The sequence below is a fragment of the Salvelinus namaycush genome, chromosome 31 (assembly GCF_016432855.1).
Source record: "Salvelinus namaycush isolate Seneca chromosome 31, SaNama_1.0, whole genome shotgun sequence".
NCBI lineage: Eukaryota > Metazoa > Chordata > Actinopteri > Salmoniformes > Salmonidae > Salvelinus > Salvelinus namaycush.
The window spans coordinates 9787462-9808459 of NC_052337.1; positions in this window are offsets into that span (position 1 = coordinate 9787462).

A 20998-nucleotide genomic window follows, 5' to 3' on the forward strand; every position below is an offset into this window, starting at 1 on the left:
CGAACTTTGTTGCCGATTGTCGTGGTAATACAATGAAAGTTTAGATGCCAATCACCATATAAGTTCAAAGATGAAAAGGCCTGGAAGGAGGAGAGATGACTAGAAACGATTCGGTTGGCCGTTTTATGTGTGGATTAATTGTCGGAGTAGAGGTCCTTGTGCATTTCAGGTAAAATAACAACTCAATGTTTATATCCCAGGACAAATTAGCTAGCAACAACAAGCTAGCTAAATAGGACAAATTAACGTTAGCTAGCAAGTGCAAGCTAACTAGCTAAATTTCCATACATGTTTAATGCTTTTTGACCTGTCCCCAAATTAATGTCATTGGTTCAGATTTTGTTTTGATATTTTAACCTGCGTGTCGTGATCGCGTTTGGTGTAGGGGGACAAAATACATTTATGCACGATAGCGCACGATGGCGCACGCGCGCAGCCGGTTTGGGTTCCGTGTAAGGGTATGAATACTTTCTGAAGGCACTGTACTGTATATGGACGAGATGGATCCTATTACTGTATGTCTGGTGAAAACCAAACACTGCATTCCACAGTAAGAACATCATACCAAAAGTCAAGCATGGTGGTGGTAGTGTGATGGTTTGGGGATGCTTTGCTGCCTCAGGACCTGGACGACTTGCCTTAATAGAAGGAACCATGAATTATGCTCTGTATAAGATAATTATACAGGAGAATGTCAAGCCATCCTTCTGTGAGCTGAAGCTGAAGCGCATCTGGGTCATACAGCAAGACAATGTTCCAAAACACACAAGTCTACATGAAAATGGTTAAAAAGCAAGACATTTGATGTTTTGGAATGGCCTAGTCAAAATCCAGACCTAATCCCAATTGAGAAATTGTGGCAGAACTTAAAACGAGCAGTTCCATGCTTGAAAAGCCACAAATGTCACTGAGTTAAAGTGGTTCTGCATGCAAGAGTGGGCCAAAATTCCTCCATAGCAATGTGAGAGACTGATCAACAACTACAGGAAGCATTTGGTTGCAGTCACTGCAGCTAAAGGTGGCACAAACCATTTTTGAGTGTAAGGGGGCAATTACTTTTTCAAATTGGGTGTTGCGTAATTTTGTTAATTTAAAAATTGTTATTTGTAAACTCGGGTTCGCTTTATCTAATGGTTTTGGTTGAAGACCTGATAACATTCAGTATTAAAAATATGCTAACATTTAGAAAATCAGAAAGGGGGCAAATACATTGTAATGGCACTAATATGTATGTTTTTTTACTGACAGATAAAATCAATCCAAACTGTGCAGCGGCAATTTGATGAATGGAAAGAGACATCTGTTGCAAAACATCGAAAGGTTTAATGACATTCAGAGCTTGTCAAGCCAATCCTTCAGTACTGGGTAAGCCGGTCTTCCATCTAAAATGCGCGTGGGCGCGATACTCCCCTTGGACTGCCATGCAGATGAAACATCAGTATGCCCAGAGAAGCACGAAATTGAACTTCACTCAACTTTCTAGAGTTTTCCTGTTTAGTTAACACTATGGAGGTTTCGGTCTGCTGTGTGGAATTGTGCTCGAATCAATGCAATATTAGACACTTTCAATGTAACATACCGAAACAAAATGAACTATGCAAGACTTCGTATGCAAAACTAACTGTGCAAGAGATTTTCTTGTAGTTGGAGTAGGATTCTATTGCATTGACAGGCATGACTCAGGCCCTTAATAAACACAGGCTGGTGCGCCATAACCAATCAGAGCTGCAGTAGGCCTATATGCAAATAGCCATTGCCATGTATGGATCTGTTCAATTCACTTTGAACTAGACAGCATGAGTGGTCATGAGTAGATGTGCTTGAGATCAAAGCGAGAGCTGCATGTAGCCAACTGTGTACATTAGTTCATATTATTTTCTAGTTAGTGAGTCATTAGCCCAGTTATAGCTATTTTCTAGTCAGCAATGGGGGAGTGGTTGCTTCCTACAAGAGCACAAAACCTGTACATTTCTAGACATATTTTTATGTCTTAAAGGGGCAGTGTTGTATTTTGAGACAGGCTTGAATAAGCTAAGTAGCCAACAGGCAGAGGGTAGAATAATTTGTCTGATTCCCTGAAATAATGGTATGGGAATAATAATGACTTTTATTTTGTAAAGTGGTTTCTTGCATCAAACAACACAACATTTTCAGTCACCTCCTTGTCTGAAGGACAAGTCGATAAATAGGATAATGTCAAGCCCTTCATGTTTGTTTTTTTAAGACTCACGGAATATAGGTTGACATTGAACACCACACATTTGCTGCTACCTTAGGCTGAATGATAGAACAGCTATTTCCATGTTAAATGTTATGGGATGCATTTTCTTCATTGTTTTTGAAGGTAGGTCACTCTGCAAGGCCTACATCATGATCAAATAGCCACAGTAGACTACTTGGCCACTGTTAAAACTGTAAATTAAAGCGGGTGCAGCCTCAGTGTTCACAGTAAACGTCCGCCGGAAGTTGCACAGAATTTTCACAATGTTCAAGTTTGCACTCAGCAGACCTGAAATTTGCTCAGTGATGAAAAGAATTTGAGGGAACATTGGTAGGGAGGGAAGTGTTTCTGTTTGTGGAGATTGACATATTCTATTTATTGTCGTGTTGAAAACGCAAACCATGATATTGAAGTGCCAGAAGTCGGTATGTTTTGTTTATTGTTTGTGTGGTGCATTGGCACAGAAACCTGTTGTTGGAAAAGTTGTTGCATATATTTTATAGAATTATAAATATGGCATCAAAATGTTGAAAATCTGATTCCCCGTAGCTGATCATTGTCTGCAACTGGCTCCGATCGTGAAGTAATGAAACAGGCAGGGAGAGAGCTCGTCTGTGGGGGTCGACAAACCCTCAACCTTTTGGCCCGTAGCCCTGCGTGGCATCGAAGGTACCACAAAAGCATGCTGAAATGGCCAAGATTATTAAAAACAGGGTCGCAACAGTTATTGTTATTTGTGGTCTTAAACATTATTCTGAGTTAATTCTATAAGGGAGGAGTGTGTTCAATTTATTTTACAGTACAAGGAGAGGGTCATGTAAAATATTTCTTTTAATTGGGTAAGGGGGTTCATTTAAAAAAAAATAATAATAATACATTTTGATTTTGTTGCAGCTAGCAAGGAGAAGCTGATCTCACATAACTAGGTAGAATGAAATGGGATTAACGTCTTCACTGCCATCTCACAGAGTCGCGGGTATTCTAAGCTGCTGAACAGCCAGCATGTTGACATGAGCATCTCATTAAAACGAGCGCACAGGCCAAAGAACAGATCCAATAGTCATCAAGAACGGTGACAGCTGTGAGTCTCTTTAGTACTGGTGAACGGATTATGCACCCACTGCTTTCCCGGGCATGGATCAGATTGTGAGGGGAAGTAATCCTCGAATTTGAGCAAAGTTTTGCTCAGATGTGACCCCATCAATGTATGCATGTGATCCATGTCTACATCACCCAGCCAGAGTTGAGAATAGGGGGAACGTATCGAAAATATCACTCGGTCTCTCCAGACGCCCATCTTTTTCTTGAAATCTGCAATTTTACCTGTTTGTTTGGAAAATGTCACTTGAGTATCCCTGTATGGGTAGGTTGAGCAGCAGTCTTGTTGGTAGGCCTACAGATCCCGATACAACAGTTCATCCTAATCCATGTCCCGTTATGTACTCGTTCAGAACACAGAATATTTCACCTGCAGTTGTATTCTGAGGCAACTCTTTGCAACAAAGAAATTCTTCATATATGTATCGAATACATACAAGAAGAAGCGGGCATTTGAAATGTCAGTCGTCTCATCTAATTGGATTGCAAATCAATCTGATGTGCGGGCTCTGTCTAAAACATACATGTGATTCAATATCATCTGCCATATCCTGGATTCAACACGTGACCGTGTCATTGTAAAGTGGGATTTCACTGATCTTTGTAGCAGCAATTGGGCCTAAAACCTCTTAGCAAGCATCCACGACTGAGGGCATGACCAGCTTTTCAACTATACTGAAAGGAGCCTGGCTCGTGGAAATATTATGAGAGAGTAAGTATGAAGCCTTCAGTCAATCAATCAATCAATCAAATTCATTTATAATGCCCTTTTTACATCAGCAGAGGTCACAAAGTGCTTATACAGAACGACGAGAGAAGTAGTGGGAGGGTCAAATACAGCAGGTTCGGCACAAGGTAGCACATCCGGTGAACAGGTCAGGCAGGGTTCCATAGCTGCAGGCAGAACAGTTGAAACTGGATCAGCAGCACGACCAGGTGGACCGGGGACGGCCAGGATTCGTCAGGTCAGGTAGTCCTGACGCATGGTCCTAGGGCTCAGGTCCTTCCCCGAGAGCGAATTGAATTGAGAGACACTCTGACCCTAGCCCCCCTGGCACACAGACTATAGCAGCATAAATACTGAAGACCGAGTAAACACTCATTGTCTGTGAAATTATTGTGCAGCATTTTTGTTTGGTTGGTCATCTCTTTTTTGTAAAAAAAAAAAAGATTTGTCAGGTTTAACCTTGTTTCTAAATGACATTCTAAACATTTCTAAATGTCTGCGCGTTTTCATTGGCTTGATGTTCTTGTTGTTTTATCTGGATGCTTTGTGTGCAACCCGCACCCCTTTTCACTTGTGGATGGCGACTTCAAGTTTTCGGAAACACAAAAACACATTAAAAAGTAATTTCACACTGTTATAATGACAAAAAGAAAATTGCATTGACAGAGGAGGGAAAGTACTGGTAAGGGATAGAATTTGCTCTTGATCTTCTAACAGTAACATGTCTGTTCTGGTCAACCAGACCTCACAATTTCATGACAGAATTAGATGTGCATCCATGTTTCTCAAACATCAAATTTAAAAGTTGTTCTAAACATCAAAGTGTTTAAGGTTAAGTTTAGTCATTAACTCCAAATTTTTAAGTTTAGGGTTAAGTTCAGGCAATAACTTAAGTTCAGGTAAAATCTTAAGGTTCGGGATAGGCTTAAAAAATATAAGGGCCTCCCGAGTGGCATAGTGGTCTAAGGCACTGCAACACAGTGCTAACACAGTGCTAACTGTGCCACTAGAGATCCTGGTTTGAGTCCAGGCTCTGTCGCAGCTGGTCGCGACCAGGAGACCCATGGAGTGGCGCACAATTGGCCCAGCATCATCTGGGTTAGGGGAGGGTGTGGCCGGCACTGATGTTCCTGTCCCATCGCGCACCAGCGACTCCTGTGGCGGGCCGGGCGCAGTGCATGCTGACATGGTCGCCAGGTGTACGGTGTTTCCTCCGACACATTGGTGTGGCTGGCTTCCAGGTTAAGCGGCGTTGTGTCAAGAAGCAGTGCGGCTTGGCTGGGTTGTGTTTCAGGGAGGACGCATGGCTCTCGACCTTCGTCTCTCCCGAGTCCGTACAGGAGTTGCAGCGATGGGACAAGACTGTAACTACCATTTGGATACCATGAAATTGGAGAGAAAAAGGGGTATACAATCGGTGGATTCAAACTTGCAATCTTTGGAATCAGTTGCTTATGCCCATTTGCTGTCCCTGTCCACAACGCCCTAGCAAAACTGAAACGTACTTGAAGGTAACAGCGCTCATTGTTTCCACGTCATCTCCCGACGTCCTCAGACATGGATGGATGTCGTATATTGACTTGTATCACGGGTGACCTGGCTGGTTCTGGTCTGTGCTTGTATAATAAATTAGCAGCGTGGCAGTTTTCCCAAAGTTTGGTGTATCTAATTGGCTATAATAGCAGCCAAGGACATTCGCTAGCTTATTTGTTTCTGCTCTGATTACACACAAGTGTCCAGGTCAGCAGTTTCCACAGATAACCATATAAAAAACCTTCCAAAGCAAAATATATCTTTCTAGCAAGCTAGCTTTCAACCTTAATTTTGCTTCTCATCCAAATGGTGTTAGCTAGCTAGTTACAGTTGCTAGTCTCTACTAGCTAGCTAGTTGCGAAGCAACCAAGTTGTACCCAGTTTTAGAACTCTGTTATTCGGTTGCACGACTATAATGATGTCTAATGGGGTCTAAAACCAGACTGGAGCACTTCGTATACATGATTTGTCTTCAGTAAGGCAGTGAGTTGCTGAACAACAGCTTTTTCCCCAAAAATGTAGAGGAATGGGGGATTCGATATAGGCATCTAGGAATCTTTGTGTTGTCCGAGAATTTATAGCACAGCTTTTGATAATCCTTGGTTGGAGTCTAAGCAAATTATTTGTTGCAATTGCAAAACTTAATAAAATGGTGTTCCGATAGTAACGGATTATGAGGAAAAACATACAGATCCACAATATCTATTCCATGGGACAAAACTAGATCCAGGGTATGATTGTGGCCTAGGTCCTGAGACGTTTGGCAAAACAGATTGAGTTGATGATGGCTCCGAAAGCCTTTTGGAGTGAGTCTGTGGACTTCTCCATGTGAATATTTAAATCACAAAAAAATGTGGATGTTATCTGCCATGACTACGAGGTCCGATTGGAATTCAAGGAGGCCTGTAAACAGTAGCTATATTTTTTTAACCTTTATCTAACTAGGCAAGTCAGTTAAGAACAAATTCTAATTTACAATGACAGCCTACACCGGCCAAACCCAGACGATGCTGGGCCAATTGTGCGCCACCCTATGGGACTCCCAATAACGGCCAGTTGTGATACAGCCTGGAATCGAACCAGGCTGTGTCTGTAGTGACGCCTCTAGCACTGAGATGCAGTGCCTTAGACCACTGCGCCACTCGGGAGCCCCATAAAGTGATTGCTGCATATATTTCATGACTAGAACCTCAAAAGACGAAAATGCAGTCTTTATTTTTTATTTCGTTATTTCAAATTTGCTGTCATAAATGTTAGCAATACCTGCGGGATGCGCGGGCGATATGGTCACTAGTGTAGCAAGGAGGAGAGGCCTCATTTAACGCAGTAAATTCATCAGGCTTAAGCCATGTTTCAGTCAGTAAAATCACATCAAGTTTATGATCAGTGATTAGTTAATTAATAATGACTGCCTTGGAAGTGAGGGATCTAACATTAAGAAGTCCTATTTTGAGATGTGAGGTATAATCACAATCTCTTTCAATAATGACAGGAATGGAGGACATGGTCTCAATGGGGAAAGCTGAGCTGACTACTGCAAGGGGCAGACTCCACTAAGCTGGCAGGCTGGCTAACAACCTGCTGCCTGACCTTCACCCTATCTCATTGTGGAGCTAGAGGAGTTAGAGCCCTGTCTATGTTGATAGATAAAATGAGAGTACCAGCTAGAATGGAGTCCATTTCTTCAGCGGGCCAGGCTTGGGCCAATTATCTACAAATTCTATCTTTTGGGAGGGGCAGAAAACCGTTTTCAACCAGTGATTGAGTTGTGCAAGTCTGCTGCAGAGCTCATCACTCCCCCTAACTGGGAGAGGGCCAGAGGCAATTACTCGATGCCGACACATCTTTCTAGTTAAGTTACATGCTGAAGCTATGTTGCACTTGGTGACCTCTGACTGTTTCACCCTAAACGTCCTTGATGCTGACGTGGATAACAATATCCCTATACTCGCCAGTTTACATACGCGTCGTCATATTTCCTCGTCTTAGCTTTCGGGAGACTTACGTTTGTCTCATTATCTCCGTCTCTCTCCGCCTTTCTTTTCATCCCTGTGAAATATTTTTATATTTCTTAAGGGTTTGTTATCTGCACTTCATATATCCTGCTGTGTGCTCTTGTTCGGTGCAAAAAAAAACTACTCCCTGCGGCACAAAAAAGCATGTTCCCCGGGTTCACACGCGCCCCCCCTGGCATCGCTCCGAGCCCCCCTAGGGGGGCGCGCCCCACTATTTGAGGACTGGGTTAGCGCAAGACATAGCGTTTTCCTTGATGCCCAAAAAGCAACATTTTTGTCTCATCAGACCAGAGGAGCGTCTTCCATGCATGTGGGAGACTACCCAAACATCTGTTGGCGAACACCAAACGTGTTTGCTTATTTTTTTCTGTCCACTCTTCCATAAAGCCCAGCTCTGTGGAGTGTACGGCTTAAAGTGGTCCGATGTACAGATACTTCAATCTCCTCCCGAAGCTTTGCAGCTCCTTCAGGGTTATCTTTGGTCTCTTTGTTGCCTCTCTGATTAATGCCCTCCTTGCCTGGTCTGTGAGTTTTGGTGGGCGGCCCTCTCTTAGCAGGTTTGTTGTGGTGCCATATTCTTTCTTTTTTTGTAACAGTATTTTTATTGGAATTTCACAATTTTCACCCATATTAAGAGATACAAAGACAAAGCAAAAAACAGCACTCACTTACTCATACACACACATACATATACATATACATACATACACCATCTTCCTCTCCCCGCTCGGCGCTTCTCTCACCCCATCCCCATCATTGCGTCTCTCAATACATACATTTTAAACAAACATACAAACAGAAATTAAACAAAAAAGCTCAGTTTAAACCAAGAAGTTAGGTTCCACACATGGAACGTACAGTGTAATTCTGAAATACATAGATCACCACCATTCTAAGAGAATCCTTGCAGCATAATAGCTGATATCTCAGGTTCTAGATAATTTAGATAAGTTCCCATACTTTGTAGAACTGATCTGTTTCAGAATGCAATGTACATGTCAGATATTCCAGTGGCACCCATTCAAATAGTATCGTATGCCAATCTTTAATAGAAGGAACCTTATCACTAATCCACTGTAAGAGGATGTTTTTCCTCGCTGCGCAGGTAACGATGTTGTACCCACAGAAGTAACATGCCTACTAGGGAGACCTAACAGTAAAGAAACTGGGTCCAATTCTAGATCAATTTGCAGAACACCAGACCAGTATCTTAGTTTATGGTCATGTACCAAAATACAATCTTTCCATTTTTAAATAATGGATTTAATGGTGCTCCGTGGGATGTTCACATTTTTGGATATATTTTTACAACCCAACCCTGATCTGTACTTCTCCTCAACTTTGTCCCTGGCCTGTTTGGAGAGCTCCTTGGTCTTCATGGTGTCGCTTGCTTGGTGGTGTTGCAGACTCTGGGGCCTTTCAGAACAGGTGTGTATATACTGAGATCATGTGACACTTAGATTGCACACAGGTGGACTTTATTTAATAACTAATTATGTGACTTCTGAATGTAATTGGTTGCACCAGATCATATTTAGGGCTTCATAGACATTTTTTAAGTCATTTTTTTCATTTCACCAATTGGATAATTTTGTATATGTCAATTACATGGATTCCAAAAAAAAATAAAAAAATCCATTGAGAGAGAGAGAGAGAGAAATAAAAAAATACTGGCAATACGTGCAGCATTAAAATTGGCAAGAAAAGAACAGAATTCTTTAACCAAGGGCGGGGCCTTCATCAGGGTTGTAATCTGAGCCCTGCACTCTTCAATATTTACATCAACGACTTGGCCAATATTCTAGAAAAATCCTCAGCCCCTGGTGTTAGTCTCCACAATTCAGAGATTAAATGCCTGGGCCCTGGCAGTAAACCCCAAAAAGACTAAAATAATGATTTTCCAGAGAAGATCCAGATCTCAGGGAATTAGACCAAAGTTCTCAATTGGTACCAATTGCACTTTATGGCAGCGAGGTGTGGGGTCCACTTGCAAAACAAGATTTCATCAAATGGGACAATTGAAACCCTGCATGCAGAGTTCTGTGATTATCCTACATGTCCAGAGGAAAACTACAAACAATGCATGCAAGGCAGAATCAGGCAAATATCCACTAATAATAAAAACTCAAAAAAGAGCAATTGAGTTTTGGAAACATCTAAAATACAGTGACCCCCTCTCATATCACTACCAAGCCCTGCAATGCCAAGAGCTGAGCAAAGAAAAGAGTCCCCTCATCCAGCTGGTCCTGGGGCTGAGTTCACAAACCTGTTCTACTAACACACTGAAGCCTCAGGACCAGAACATCCAATCAATCAGGATAAACCAAATTACAACACAGTCAAAACAAAACTATAAGCACAAACACAAAGCAAAATGCAGTCCTATCTGGCCCTAAATCGACAGTACACTGTGGCTAAATATTTGACCATGGTTACTGATCAAAACCTTAGAAAAACCTTGACAAAGTACAGGCTCAGTGTGAGCACAGCCTTGCCATTGAGAAGGGTAGACACAGGGAAAACTGGCTCCCTGTAGAGGAAAGGCTGTGCAACCACTACACAATAGCAGAACCTGAGACGGAGCTGCATTTCCTGACAAAATGTCAAAAATATACAACAATTAGAGAGTGTCATTTCCCCAAATTTGAAACCCTTATTCAAGGTTTCAAAGACCTCTCTGATGAGAGTAGGCTACCAGTCCTGTTGGGGGAGGATGCAGAGAGCTGTGGGTTGGCAGCGCACTACATTGCTGCCTGCCATAAATTGAGGGACAGTGTCTGACAAACCAATCAACCTGCACATGTACTCTACTGTATGTTTATTGTTATTGTTGAATGTATGATTATTTTGACACTTGGTTATTGTTGTTACTGTTGTCCCGTTGACAATTTTGATTCTCATTTTTATTTTTATATCGTAAATATCCAAAATAAGCTTTGGCAATATGTACATTGTTACGTCATGCCAATAAAGCAAATTGAATTGAATTGAGAGAGAGAGTTTTAGAGTTTTAAATAATCTTTATTGGGTCTGGGAGCCCACCACACAATAAATACTCATACAAAACCATAGTTACACATCAATTAAAAACACAACTCCAATTCCTCCTCCACAGTAACTAAACACACCAGCCTCTGAATACCCCATATACTCATAAACAGATCAATATCATTGACCAGTTTATAATAGGCAAACTCAACCCTTAGTCTCGCTGCCACCATTCCTTCCAGCATTCCCACCACATCCACAGACCCTTGTCCCCGAATACTGTTCTTTCGGATCTTCCATATCGCTAATTTTGCTGCCCCTAACACAAAATTAAGCAACACACCTACACCCTTTTGACTAAACCTGTACTTTGGCCCAAATATATACAGTTGGGAAGAGAAAACCTCTCCCAACGCTGAGAACCAATTTGTGATCAGGTCAATCATCCCGACCAGCCTGGGACACAGTAAAAACAGATGTGCCAGAGTTTCAGACTCAGCACAGAATGGACACCCTTCCCCAACAACAGGGTCCAGGTGTAGCAGATGCATGTTGGTGGCTATGGATCCATGTATTATCCTCCATTGGAGGTCAGCTGTCCTCTTTTCAATAGGCAGTTTGTATAATGATCGCCAACAGCCTTTTGGGGAGGCACCTGGACCAAGCACACCCGCCCACCTCGTCGATTTTACCCCTTCCAGGGAAGAGGCATGGGACACTTTTACACATATTCTGTACATGGCCTTCTTTCCCACCTCCTTGAACTCCCCCAGCTCCGAGGTATGGAAGGAAAGCAGCATCCCCACGTCCTCCTCGAATGCCCTCGCCGCAGCAGTAACAATCAGTGCAGGGAACACATAATCCAGACCCTCCTTCCACCGATCAGAATTGGAAGTGTCAGTCACATACTGCAGATGAAGTACTGGCAAGGAATTACAGACCTCAGCGACGACCTTCCTCAGTAGGCGAGATGATCGGATCCCTGCTCTTTCTCCCAGCTCCTCCAACGATCTGCTCCTGCTCCGCATCAGATGACCCAGCTTGGTACACCCCACGCCTAACAAGCATGAACGTAGGCTGGCTGAACCCAGAGCACGGGACTGGATGGCAGTGTTGTAAAAAAGAGGCTCTTCAAAAAGCCACATCCCTGGTGGCGTGCCGGCCTTACGGGACTTGACAAGAACTCCTCAAGCCTGCATAACAGACTCATAAGATGGAGTCAGGCCAGGCAACTCACCCCCTCTAACTTTAATAGGAAAAGGTGCTTGTCTAAGCCCAAACAGCCCGCTCTCCTCATCAATGTGTAGGCTGTGTCGACCCAGCTAGAACAGTCACTGTACAACAGTCTCTGGGCTGCTTGAAGCCGGAAAGCCATGATCCTAGAGGAAATGTCCACCAGGCCTTGCCCACCCTCGTGCAGTGGCAGGTACAGGGCTGCAGCTTTAATCCAGTGTTGTCCAGACCAGAAGAAATTGACAAGGGTCCTCTGAAGCTCTTGTATCAGACCCTTTGGTGGCTGCAAAATCATTAGTCTGTGCCACAGGGTAGAGGCAGCAAGATTATTAGCTACCAGTACCCTTACCCTATAAGACAGCTGGGGCAGCAACCATTTCCATCTTGACAGTCTGGCACAGACTTTCTCCACTACACCCTCCCAGTTCTTTTTCTGAAAGACATCAGAGCCTAGAAAAAAAAAAAAAGTCTTCATCCCATCTCTGCCCCACTGAAGTCCCCCTGGTAACCGTGGAGCGGACCCCATCTGAAGCTGACCTGCCCACAGCGCTTCACTCTTTCCACAATTGACTCTAGCTGAGGAGGCCCCCTCATACACCTTTAAAGCGTTTGAGAGAACCTTAACATCTTCACCCCCTGTAATAAAAACTGTCACGTCATCTGCATACGCAGACAGTGCTATCGTGGGACCCTTCATTACACCTGGCACAGAGAAACCAGTAAGCTTCGCTCTTAAAAAACAAAGCATTGGTTCAAATGCCAGACTATATAACTGCCCTGAAATTGGGCATCCCTGCTTGGGCATCCCTGCTTGATGCCCCTTTGGACAGGGATGGGGCAACTCAAACCACCCCCCACCTTCACCATACACGAGGCCCCAGCATACAGTAAATTCATCCAAGACAAAAAAACATCCCCAAGCCCAAAGGCTTTCATTGTTTTAAACAAGTACTGGTGGTCCACACGATCAAAAGCCTTCTCCTGATCCAAAGAAAGTAAACCCACATTTACATCAGACAGTTTACAAATGTCTAAAACATCTCTTATTAGAAACAAGTTGTCAACAATAGAGCGATCAGGTACACAGTAGGACTGGTCCTTGTGGACCAACAATCCAAGATACTCTTTCAACCTGTTTGACGGACATATAGAAACAATTTTGTATTCTGCGCACAGCAAAGCAACAGGTCTCCAATTTTTTATGAGAGCCAAATCCCCCTTTTTTGGCAACAGTGAAAGCACTGCATGTTGACAGGATACAGGAAGAGAACCCTCATGAAAAGATTCACACACCACTTCATAAAAATCCTCCCCAATAGACCCCCAAAAGTTCTTATAAAACTCAGATGGTAAACCATCAATGCCAGGGGCTCAGCCTGTTGAGAGCTGCGTAACTGCTGTGGACAGCTCTTGCAGTGTAATGTCAGAGTCCAAAGCAACTCTCTGCTCAGGTCCCAATTGAGGAAGACCGTGTAACAACTGTTCAGTCCACAGAGAGTCACAATCCTCCGCCTTATAGAGAGAGGGCAGAGTAAAAATTCACGACATGTTGACGCATTTCACTGTCATCCGTGGTCACCTTCCCATCAGGGAGACGAAGGCAGACCATCTGTTTACGTTGCAATGTCGACTGTCCTAGGTTTTTTTTTTTTAAGCGCTAGGAGCATCCATATCATTGAGGGTTGCAAAACGAGACCTAATCAAGGCACCCTTCACTCTTTCATGCAGAAACGACCTCAGTTCATGTCTCTTGTCCTGTAAGTTCATGACTAGTCCAGGGTCGTTCTGAGTGAGCAGCTTCAATTCAATAGATTTGATGTCCTGTTCAAAGGCCTTGGCAGTCTGTTTAACTTCAATTTGAGACAGAGCAGTATACTGTTGACAAAATAATCGTATTTGGGCCCACCATTGTCTCAAGGACTCAAAATTCCCTTTTGTAACCCTCCATTTTTCCCAAAACAACAAAAACCTATCACAAAACATGACATCATGTAACAATTTAACATTAAAATACCAATAAGATGATGACCTTCGTGGACAGGACAAGTGAATATCAACAGTAACAATATGGTGATCAGAGAAACCCACAGGAGTGATGTCACACCTTCCTACCCTACTACAGTAGTGATCAGATACAGACTACCTGTCTAACCTTGCTGCACTGAGACCATCTTCAATAACTTTTAGCCATGTGTACTGCCTAACTTTTACATTCCTTACTCTCCACACATCAGAAAGCTCAAACTCAGCTAATAGACCAGACAGGCAAGTGGCTGACTGCAGGTAAGGTTCTTCAGCGGTACGATCAACAGTAAAATCCACTGTACAGTTCCAGTCCCCCCCTAAAACCATACACCCCTCTTGGTCACACTGTCTTAAGGTTTCTTTTCAAAAACAACAATATGCTCTGTATCCTCATTAGGAGCATACATTTTTTTTTTTTTTAATTTAAAAAAAATAACATAACATCCACCTTGACCAATAAAACACGACCCTTGACAATCTCTGTTGTAGATACCACAGTCCCCCCTAAGCCTGAGGAAAACAAGATTGCCACCCCAGCACTGAAATTAGTACCATGACTGAGTATATCCCACCACATACCCCAGTCAACCTCATTAGCCTCATCACTGTGTCTCCTGTAGAAAAACTACATTAAGCCTTTTCTGTTTTATTACTTCTAATACCCAAACCCTCTTATTCCTGTCCCTACCCCAATTAATATTGAGAGAACCTACCCTTAGTATCTCCATATAGAAAATCAGAAGAAACCACAGAGAAACCAAAGAGAAAAAAGACACCCTATGAAGCATGATCATCATCATTATTTACATTTTCTCTTATTAACCTGACCACGTTTCCCACCACCTTTTTCTGCTGCAACAGCAGTAACAAATTTCCTCAAGCGAAACCGCTTCTTCTCACCCCACCGTCTTCTGTAACATCACAGCTGACCTCACAAACTTATCAACATCAAAATAATCTGCCAATTTGACAGATTTCCCAAATGTCTGATCCAGAAACTCATTTACCTCCTCTAGATCGTAAATTGAGTCCTCACCAGCTGCTATCATATCAAAAGAGATATCCATATCCTGATCCTCCTCAGCTGAGGCCACAGACCCCTGACTCCCCTCTACCACATCCCTTTCAACACTCCCCACTTTCATCACTCGTACCAGGCATCTCCTTCACTACCTGGGAGACTAGGCCCACATGAACCCCCTCCTGTACCCCATTACTCATAGTGGGCATCTCCTCCACTACCTGGGAGATTAGCTCCACATGAACCCCCTCCTGTACCCCAGCACTCGTACTGGGCACCTCCTCACCAGTCTGAGGAACTGGCTCTTCAGATCCATCCTTACCTTCTACAACAATATTTTTCTGCTGCATAACATTTCCCTCTAATACAAGTTGCAACTCCGTGCCCTCAACACGGATAACTTGTTCCTCAGCAACAAGTGCATGTGGCTGCTCAACCACTGTCGGCCCACCTCTCCCTACATCAGTGAGTTACAATTACATCAGGCGTTACAATGACCACCTGCGCCCCTCCCTCTGCCTTCTCGGGCAAGCATGTCGCTTATGACCAACATCCCCAAACTCAAAACACCGTTGACTACCCGTACTAGCATAAGCCATATACAGTCTATTGTCATACTTGACTTTAAACGATAACTCTAAAGTCTGTTCCGGTGAGTCCAAAAACATAAACACCTGTCGCCGAAACAACATAACCTGTTTCAACGCCGGGTGTTTGCAACCCAACGGGATAACCTTAATTGAACTTGCAAACTTCCCAAAGGGCAATAACTCGCGCTCCAATAGCTACTTTGGAATAAACGGCGGTACATTTGAAATCGTTACCCTTGTTGACGGAGAAAAAAGCGGCGTAACTTGAATAAACATTCCTTTAAGAAGTACACCATGCTCAACCATACGATCTACAAGACGCTCTTCTTTAAGAAGTACACCATGCTCAACCCTACGATCTACAAGACTCTCTTCTTTAAGAAGTACACCATGCTCAACCCTACGATCTACAAGACTCTCTTCTTTAAGAAGTACACCATGCTCAACCATACGATCAACAAGACTCTCTTCTTTAAGAAGTACACCATGCTCAACCCTACGATCTACAAGACTCTCTTCTTTAAGAAGTACACCATGCTCAACCATACGATCTACAAGACTCTCTTCTTTAAGAAGTACACCATGCTCAACCATACGATCAACAAGACGCTCTTCTTTAAGAAATACTCCATGCTCAACCATACGATCAACAATACTCTCTTCTTTAAGAAATACTCCATGCTCAACCATACGATCAACAATACTCTCTTCTTTAAGAAATACCACCACTGCTTTATTCATCCGCAATGCATAAGCAACATTCTCATATCCTACCTTCTCTCCTACGGCGACCAGAAACTCCTCCACAGTGACAGTAGCTTCAGTAACACACCTAAAGCCGTGCCGAAGTGATAGGGACGGCATCCCCATTCGGACTGCCATCCCCGTCAAAATCAGGGTAATTTCGATACGAAAAACAAAATACTTAATTCTACCACAATAAAAAAAATAACATTAATCATGCACAGAAGAAAACAAAGAATGCCACCAAGAGAAAACCGAAAGAAAGTTCTGAATATCTAACTCTACACAACACACGCACTCCCTCGCTCATACAATTCCCAGCATGCACCAAACACTCCCAGCAGAGAGAGACAGGGAGAGAGATTAATTAATTAATTAATTAGGAATACAGGACAGTTATACAGGACAGTTTGTGGCTGTTTCTCAGGAGCCTGCTCGTGCAGTTAACTCTTTTTGGAGGGAGCAGGTTGTTCAGTGGATGGTCAAGAGTGTGCATGTCCTTCACCAGATGCACTGCACTGCTCTGCAGTGAGGGGAGCTGTGGTTGGACTGCTCTGCAGTGAAGGGAGCTGTGGTTGGACTGCTCTGCAGTGAAGGGAGCTGTGGTTGCACTGCTCTGCAGTGAGGGGAGCTGTGGTTGCACTGCTCTGCAGTGAGGGGAGCTGTGGTTGCACTGCTCTGCAGTGAGGGGAGCTGTGGTTGGACTGCTCTGCAGTGAGGGGAGCTGTGGTTGGACTGCTCTATACCCTGTCTAGTTGGGCCTGCTGCTTTTTACTGCATCCAACTAACAACACTCCCCCATATTCCAGACAAGGCCTGACCAGTGTAGTGTAGACTGTGACCAGCATTTTGAGGCCTTCCTCACAGATTGCTCCACATGTGTGTCACCACTGAGGTTAGAGTCTAGATGCAAACCAAGACACTTGGTTGTTGTTACCACTGGTACTTCCTGTCCTCCTATGATGAGCGGTGTAGTTTGTAGATGGTCTCTAGCCAAACATGTCCGCATTTCCACAGACTTTTTCCCATTCAGGAGCATGTTGTTGGATGTGACCCACTCTCCCAGCTGCTTTGCCTCCAAGTCCATGGAAGTGTTCTCTTGGATGCTGGTTAATGGTATAGATCGGGACAGCCCTACATGGTCTGCATACCCAGTGTCCAGAGTGTCACTGAAAACAACTTTTCGGGTTGACATGTGAAGGGGAAACAGATATGGTGAAACCACGCACCCTTGTGGCACACCAGAGATGACCTCTGACCAAGGGCTATATGTGACCGGTTGGTCTATACTGCCACCCAGTGGTCATGCCAGGAATGGGAGACTCCAAGGCCTCAACATGGACTGCAGGGTGCATATATGCCTGAAAATAATATGAAACTCAATTTGGACAATACCACAATCTTAAAATAATAAATGTAATCAATTTACACTCAAATAGCCTAATTAAACTTCTATTGAATACAGCGAGAGACCAGAGAGAGATCAGAGAGGGAGGGACTAGAGAGAGATCAGCGAGAGACCAGAGAGATCAGCGAGAGACCAGAGAGAGATCAGAGAGGGAGGGACCAGAGAAAGATCAGCGAGAGACCAGAGAGATCAGAGGGAGGGACCAGAGAGAGTAAAGAGATCAGCGAGAGACCAGAGAGGGACCAGAGAGAGATCAAAGAGAGACCAGAAAGATCAGAGAGGGAGGGACCAGAGAGAGACCAAAGAGATCAGAGAGAGATCAGAGAGAGAGGGACCAGAGAGAGACCAAAGAGATCAGCGAGAGACCAGAGAGATCAGAGGGAGGGACCAGAGAGAGATCAGAGAGGGAGGGACCAGAGAGAGTCCAAAGAGATCAGCGAGAGACCAGAGAGAGACCAGATAAGGACCCTAGAGATCAGAGAGGAAGAGACCAGAGAGAGACCAGAGAGAGACCAAAGAGATCAGAGAAGGACCAGGGAGAGACCAGAGAGGGACCAGATGGGCAGGGATTAGTTTTCTCCAAGACATCTATGATATATATGCTGGACATACATAAATACTTGTATGAGGCCTCTGAACATCAGGGCAGGGATTAGTAGAAGTTAGAACCCCCACCTCTGTCTTCGGTCAATGAAACATGAGTTTAGTGGGATTCTCTGGGATTCTCTGCCTCTAACCCTATTACAGGGGCTGAGTCACTGGCTTACTGGTGCTCTTTCATGCCGTCCCTAGGAGGGGTGCGTCACTTGAGTGGGTTGAGTCACTGACGTGATCTTCCTGTCTGGGTTGCGCCGTGGCGGAGATCTTTGTGGGCTATACTCAGCCTTGTCTCAGGATGGTAAGTTGGTGGTTGAAGATATCTCTCTAGTGGTGTGGGGGCTGTGCTTTGGCAAAGTGGGTGGGGTTATATCCTTCCTGTTTGGCCCTGTCCGGGGGTATCATCGGATGGGGCCACAGTGTCTCCTGACCCCTCCTGTCTCAGCCTCCAGTATTTATGCTGCAGTAGTTTATGTGTCGGGGGGCTAGGGTCAGTCTGTTATATCTGGAGTACTTCTCCTGTCTTATCCGGTGTCCTGTGTGAATTTAAGTATGCTCTCTCTAATTCTCTCTTTCTCTCTTTCTTTCTCTCTCTCGGAGGACCTGAGCCCTAAGACCATGGCTCAGGACTACCTGGCATGATGACTCCTTGCTGTCCCCAGTCCACCTGGCCGTGCTGCTGCTCCAGTTTCAACTGTTCTGCCTGCGGCTATGGAACCCTGACCTGTTCACCGGATGTGCTACCTGTCCCAGAGCTGCTGTTTTCAACTCTCTAGAGACCGCAGGAGCGGTAGAGATACTCTTAATGATCGGCTATGAAAAGCCAACTGACATTTACTCCTGAGGTGCTGACTTGCTGCACCCTCGACAACTACTGTGATTATTATTATTTGACCATGCTGCTCATTTATGAACATTTGAACATCTTGGCCATGTTCTGTTATAATCTCCACCCGGCACAGCCAGAAGAGGACTGGCCACCCCTCATAGCCTGGTTCCTCTCTAGGTTTCTTCCTAGGTTTTGGCCTTTCTAGGGAGTGCAGCCACCGTGCTTCTTCACCTGCATTGCTTGTTGTTTGGGGTTTTAGGCTGGGTTTCTGTACAGCACTTTGAGATATCAGCTGATGTACGAAGGGCTATATAAATAAATTTGATTTCTTTTTTTTCTTTTTGCCCTATTTACAGTATATCTATGCCTTAGCCTAGTGACCATCTTGGTCTATACTGCAACTCAGTGGTCATGCCAAGGACTGGAGGCTCCAAGCCCACAACATGGACTGCATATATGTCTGAAAACAATATTAAACTCAATTTGGACAAAACCCCAATCTTAACATTTCTTAAAATGTTACATTCAAATACCCTAATTCAACCCATATTGAATACCTAGTGAGGGGTGTGCAGAGTGAACCTCTAGGTGGCTCTCATAGGCCAGAATCCACTTCTCCTCTTCTTTTATCTCTAAGCGGCCCTAAGTGGGAAACGTTTTTTAGTGGTCCCCCTCTTGGCGGTGGAAAGTCAATGTAACATTTTAAAGTTCATTTTCTGCAGTTCTACACATTTTGCCATGTGGCAGAGATACATTTTTGCAATTTTATAACAAATTTAATGCAATTCTACTGATTTTGCCATGGGGAGAGATACTTTTTTTCAGTTTTATAGCTAATTTCCTTAAATTCTACACATTTTGCCATGACTTATGCCATGTTAATGATATCTGAGTGAGAATGACTAACAACATCAATGGGACCCCCCTGGAGGTCAGGGCCCCTGGGCACGTCGGTATTCGGCCATGATTACTACAACTTTAGATAACTTACCAATAAAAAATGTGTTAGCTGACATGGCTAATTGAGTGACTGTCAGTGACTGACAAAACAAAATGTGATGGGGTGAGAGGGTTGTGTGTGTGAAGGCTGGGCTGCTTGGACCCTTCCTGACTGGAGAAGAACAACGGGCCTACTTTGACCTATCATATGACCAGGCTAAAGGCTACAAGGTGGTTAAGGCAGCGATTCTTGCCCAGGATGGCTACACGTTGATGACCCGGTCTTGAAGTTCCAGGAATGGACCTTTGTTCGCGCCCAGTCAGTTAGGGCCCAGATGCACGACCTCATCCGGCTGACGAAGGCCTGGTTGAAGAGTGACCCAGCGTGGTGGAGAGAGTGGTAATGAACCACTTCCTACGGGCTCTTCCCTATGATGCCACGAAGGTGGCCAGGCAGGGCAATCCACAGTCCGTGGACCAACTAGTCCTCCTAGTGGAGAGCCACCAGATCACAATGGATCTACTGGAGTCTGGTAAGACAGACAAGACGGAGGGTAAGCTAAGGAAACAACCAGAGAGACTCCTGCCGCCCAATAAGTCTGCCAAACTCCCAGAGGTGGAGCTGCCCCGAAGATGTAGGTTCGGGCTAGACCCCAACCAAAGAAGGTGTTATGGGTGTAGTGAGGTGGGACACATGGCCTGGAACTGCCTCAGCAGAGATGAACCCATGCCCACTGCACACCACGGACCCAGCTGGGGGGAGGCCCTGTCCAACAGTATCGTTTCTTTGTTGTCCACAGGTCCGGGTCAAAACATGGGAATGGAGAGGCCTTGTCCCGACACAACGCTCTGTGGGCGATGGCCGCACCGCCCGCCGGGTCAGAGCTGACGAGGGGTGTGTGTGACGGAGTGAGAGGTTGGGTGTGTGAAGGCCGAAATATTGCTGCCAGTTGGCTACATCTGCTGGCCAGGAGAGAGGATGGCCCGGAAGAGGAAGAGCCTAATTACACACACTTGAATATAATTAGCT